General features: G+C 39.3%; 1 pseudogene; it reads right to left on the reverse strand.

The window, feature by feature from the left end:
• Nucleotides 1-665: 665 nt before the first annotated feature.
• On the reverse strand, nt 666-1,534 carry LOC145162166 (putative pentatricopeptide repeat-containing protein At1g12700, mitochondrial; annotated as a pseudogene).
• Nucleotides 1,535-6,000: the final 4,466 nt, after the last annotated feature.

Consider the following 6,000-nt stretch of genomic DNA (forward strand, 5'->3'; position numbering starts at 1 on the left):
ATGTCAACATTTTATATTTTTGTTAGCCATCTCAAATGAACAAAAAAGAATTTCTCTTTCAAACCAAATGACCTTCCCAGTACAACAAGAGATCGAGAGTGGGTCCCCATCCTTTTTAGCTTTGTCTTATTGTCATCAATACATGGTAGTTTATAACAAACAAGGCCTAAACCCGAATGGCTAAATCTTTAAAATCCCATATGGAATTTAATGCAATATTCAAACATTCAAATTTCAAAATCAAGAGAACAAAATGACCAAGAAAATGTTGCTTTGCACAATTCAAACAAAGTCAAAACGGTTATAAGTGTACTCTGTTTTACATCACAATTCAAACAAACATACTAACCATTCACAAATCCTATGCCCAAAAACTCAGTTTTACAAATATTTTGAAGAAAACATGGAGTTGCAGACATTCTCCTGCAGTTTCAGCAACTAAGGGACTGGCACCTAATGATCTAGCTTTGATCAAACCAAGTAACATTTTTAAAGTTGAAGCATCAAGTGAGAAACCTCTTCCTTCCATTTCATTTAAAAGCATCTCTACTGAATCATGTTGTTGGTTCTTTAGATATCCTTTGAGAAGAATGTTGTAAGTCACACTATTTGGTGAGCAGCCTCTCTCCTCCATTCCAAGAAACAATTCCTTTGCTTCCCCCACGCGACCTTCCCGAAAAAAACCATTAATCATCACCATATATGTCCTAACATTAGGTTGCAAACCTTTAACAGTTAGGTCATTAAAGAGAGACCTTGCAATATCAAGCTTTCCAGTTTTACTTGCACCATCACTGAGTATATTTATTGTACACAAAGATATTTGAATTTAGCTTGTTGGCACCCATCAAATGAAACACAGAGAGTGCTTCATCCACTTGATTGTTGTTGCATAGACCCTTTAAAACTATTGTGTAAGTGTATTCATTTGGAATCACTCCACATCATGTTTACAACCCCTTTCATCCATTAGTTTAAGCAAAGAAATGGCTGTGTCATAATTGCCAATTTTGCAAAGCCGTTTAATCATAGTGTTGTACATAATTGCATTAGGTTCACAAAGTTCCTTTTTGATTAGCTTCTTAAATAATCTTTCTGCCTTAAGGACTCTATCTTCTTTGATGAGTCCATTTAAGAGTGTATTAAAGGTGCATACATTGGGTACAACAGCACGTTTGTAGCCATAGCCTAGGACTGCAAATCCTTCACTGGTGCGGTACATTTGGCAACAACACTTGATCACAATACTAATAGTGTACACATTCACAGGAACGCAAATGGAATTCATTTGTTTGAAAAGCTAAATCGAACAAGAATAGTGTTTCATTTTGGTAACAGCTTGCAACAACTGAGTGAATTCAACAACTGTTGGCAGAGGTTGCTGCTGTGTCATTTCATCGAACAGTTTGAGGGCATCCTTAAGTTTAGTAATCTTGTCGAACACAAAATGAGGGTAAGTAAACAATGTTTGACGATTAAAAGAAGGAGACGAATGAAGCTGAGAAAAAATCGTTTTGGGGGAACATATTTCCATAACTAATCCTAAACTGGATGAAGGATTTCCGAAAGAAATAAAGGAAGAAAGAGTAGTAAAGATACCTTTGAGTTTGAGTTTGTTGAGGGGATGAGCGGCGATGAAAGAAGCAATGTTTCTTGGAATCGCCATGACCATCACCATCATGATAATCTGCAACTCTGGAAGAGGGCTTTAACTACTTCGGCAGTTAGAGGGTGTTTTGAATACCTTTTAAATGTTTTCTAAAAAATTATAAAGATGTTTGGAAGATGCAAAAGTTCTTTCCAAAATAATTTTTTGTAAAGAAAAAAAGAGTTGTTTTTCAAAGTCAAGAAAGTATGACTTTTTGTAACTTTTGGACTTTTAAAGCTAAATCACACTCAAAAGTCAAAAAATACTACCCAAACATTTTTTAAAAACAACTTTTGGCTTTTGTTTCCCCAAAAAAACTTTTATAAAAAGAACTTTTAGGCTTAAAAAGTAATCCCAAACACCCCCTTAGCATCACAAATAAAGACACACCGTGCAGAATTCCATACAGCGTAAATTATAAAGATCTGTGTTGTAACAAAAAAAATGATTTTATATTCAAAAATTAATTCGGATGGTTTCGTAATTGGTTTAATATAGTATTTAATCTTTCCAAACATAAAATAACCATATTTTCCTAATTATTTTTTAAAATATTTTTTAATTTATTTATATTGCCTTTAATTTATTTATATAATTAATTTAAGAAGATCTTTCTCTCTCTCTCTCTCTCTCTCTCTCTCTCTCTCTCTCTCTCTCTCTCTCCGTATGCATTCCAACACTACCATCGGCACCTCCTACAGCGGTGTATGACACCCTACAACCACTAAATATAATACTAGAATTAGAATCTGAAACTTGATACAAAACCATAATCTAAAGCTCAAACCTCAAATGAAATCAACATCATTTTTTTTAAATTTAAAACCAAAACAAACCAAAATCTGAAACTGTAATCATAATCAAATCATATTCTAAAATCTATAATCATCATCGATTTTCGAGATGAAATCTCCAAAGGAATCAACATCAATCATGAAATCCCTCTGGTGACGCAAAATCTGGTGACTGAGAGGTAGAATCATACCCTAAATTCATGCCCTAGATTGTTGAACTTCAACATACATCACAACTTCGAAGCAAACGAAAACCATCTTCTTCATTTTTCTTCATCGTCAAAACCCTATAATCCTTTGAAAGGAATGATTGGTTGTTCGACAGACAGTTTTCAGAGGTCTTGTGAGTCCAAATTTATGACTTAATCATCCATTCACATATGATAGGATGATGATTTGTGTGTCTAAATTTATGACTCGGGCACCAAATTGTGGTGTTGCGGCGATGTGATGGTATTCTAGAAATTCTTTACTTGTACATTTGGTCTAGTTACCCGTCGTGTGGTACTTATGTTATAAATCTGTAACACCCGATTCCTGGTACGTATTTAAATTCAAGAACTTCATGTATTTCCTCTGGGACTCGACGAGTTGGTGGCCTAACTCGTTGAGTAGAGTCGTGATTCGCGGGAAGTTTAAGTGGCCTACTCGACGAGTCGGGAGACCGACTCGGCGAGTAGGTGCTGTTTGAGTGAAACCCTAAATTTGAGGGTTTGCACCCTATTTAAACAACTTATCTCAGCCTCCATCATCCCTATTACTCCCAGAAAGCATTATCTCGAAACCCTAGCCGTCATTAGTGTGTTTTTGAGCCTTGAGGTGTTACTTTGGGTGTTTGAAGCTTGAAAAGAAGGAGGATGCTTGTGAGATCAAGGGGGGAATCAGGAAGATCCAGAGCTTTGGGCACATTTCCAGCTTATTGGAGGTATTAAGCTGAACCTTATCTATTCTTTGTGTAGATCTTGATTTTGGTCCACTTTCCTCCATTTTCTTAGACCTAGTGAGGATGTATTCGGGATTTAGTGTAAGGAATGAGTTTGTGCTTCAGATCTAGGGCTATTGAGGGTTTTTATGGCATAAAGGTGCCCACCTTGTTGCCATAAACACCCCATGCATCTTGTAGACCACCTTTTATGGCTTTTTGAGCCAAGGGCCCCATGCATGCGCACCAAGTTTGGAACTTTACGTGTAAAATGGACATTAGGAGGCCAGATCTATGATTTTGGTGTGTTAAGACCCATTTAAATCGACTGCATAGTAATGGTCAAAGATGGGCTCGGCGAGTCGTTCTTGGGACTCGGCGAGCCAGGGTGTAATGACCACCAAATCCTTTCTGTCGATGGACCAGATGATAGTGTGGAAGGTCCCTCAGTTGTTTAGGCCCTTAAGGGACCTGGGAATCATGGGACTCGACGAGTGGTTGAGCAAACTCGGCGAGTCCAAGGCAATCTCCCAACCTTTGAAGACGGACTCGACGAGTTGTTCATACAACTCGGTGAGTCACAGACTTGTCACACTCATATGATGAATATGGACTCGACGAGTTCAAGGACGAAATCGGCGAGTCATATGAAGATGGTCCCGATATTATGATTGAAGGAGAACTCGTCGAGTTCTTGCTAGACCCGACGAGTAGAGTCGGGGTTGGGAACAAATGAAAGAGTAGGGACTCGACGAGTTGGTGAACCAACTCGGCGAGTCAGGTCGAATGGGTGTTGACTTTGACCAGGATGTTGACTTTATCCATTTTACCCTAAGAGTAATTATCAGTTTTGACTAAGTACCTTTATTGGAATTTATAGCCGGAGAGTCGTCGGAGCAGCAGACAGAGATTTCTCACCCAGAGTTGCAGCAGTCAGTCGCACGGGGTGAGTTTCCTTCCAGTAGGAACGGGTCTACGACCACAATGCCGACCCGTTTAGATGATAGTAGTTCCGGACTTCGGTCCGATGCCGGGGTGGTCCCGAGAAGTAGTTATGTATGCCTGATGTCTTCGTGATTCATGCATGTTTATGTTATGTGTATATGTTCCGGACTCCGGTCCGATGCCGGGCAAGCCTGATGCAGTATATATGATTATGTTATATGTTCATGCTTATGTTATGTTCAGTTTATTCCGGACTTCGGTCCGATGCCGGGCGGGGCCCAAGTTATTCCGGACTTCGGTCCGATACCGGGAGGGGCCCGATGCAGTGAGCGGGGCCCAATTTATGCCGGGCTTCGGTCTGATGCCGGGCGGGGCCCGATGCAGTGGGCAAGGCCCAGTATTTGTTATATGTGTTATTGTATGGTATGTGGTAGTTTGGGGGAGCTCACTAAGCTTCGTGCTTACAGTTTCAGTTTTGGTTTAAGGTACTTCAGCTAGCAAGGGAAAGGGCTCGGGATGATGGCATGGCACACACCATAGTTTTCTTAGCCTGAGAGTTTACTCTGATATTTTATATGAGATTGTGTTATGATGACATATTTTATGAGATTTTGAGATACATGTTTTATGATCTTATACTATGTGACAACCCGAAATTTCTATTCTGTACAACAATTCACTTCAATAGAAGTCAGAACTGTTTCTGCTAACTTTTGAGCTGCGTAGAGTCAGTTTGAGTGTTCTAAAGCCTAGTACTTCAGGAGATAACATGAGAGAGGATGCCCTAGGGTTTATCGTGCATCAATAAAGTCCCAAAACTCCAAGAGTTTGGAGTTTACGGCCTAAACATGGTGTTTACGGCCGTAAACTCCAAGGGGTATAAAAGTGACACTTAGTCATTTTTATCACTTTTTCACAATTTCAAAGCTAGAACTCAAATCCTCTCAAGTATCATCCGATTTTCCTTCTTGATCTTCAACTATGTAAGTGTTTCTAGTCCTAATAAGTTGATATCTTACTTAATCTAGTGATCTTACATGATTTCATCCGTGAAATCATTCCATTTGTGTACATCTTCAAGTGTTCTTAGTTTCACCAAGAACACCAAGAACACACACTAGTGTTCTTGGACTTCCAACACCTTTTCAAGCTTCTACATAGTAAGTACTCTTACCCTAGTGTGTTATAAGACTTGCTACACTTCTTAATCATCTAGAAAACATAAGGAAACACAAGATCAAAGGTGTTTACGGTCCAAGATGTTCTTGGACCGTAAACCCTAATGAAGGGGCCAAAGTGTGCCCTAGTCCCTTACCAAGCCTTGGATACTAGTCTAGATACCATCCTTGATGTGCTTAGGACTTAAAGCATCAAAAATACCATAAACCATTTGGGTTTACGGCCGTAAACCCAAGGAGAAATGGTCCAAGGACCGTAAACTCCACAAAGGGATGAAATGGTGCCCTAATCACTTCCTAAGGCTTAAACATGAAGTAGGAATGCTTCTTATGACCTTTAAAGCTTCAAAACACAAAATGGTAAAAGTACCATGAGTTTACGGCCGTAAACTCATGGGTTTGCGACCGTAAACTCAATGAGAGTTGGTCCCAAAACCGTAAACTCCAAAAGAGTTTACCCTTGGACCCCAAACTCAATAGCCAAGTCCTACAACACTTAGATGCAATCCTTAG

The sequence above is a fragment of the Lactuca virosa genome, chromosome 3 (assembly GCF_052849685.1).
Source record: "Lactuca virosa cultivar CGN04683 chromosome 3, Lactuca_virosa_CGN04683_v6, whole genome shotgun sequence".
NCBI lineage: Eukaryota > Viridiplantae > Streptophyta > Magnoliopsida > Asterales > Asteraceae > Lactuca > Lactuca virosa.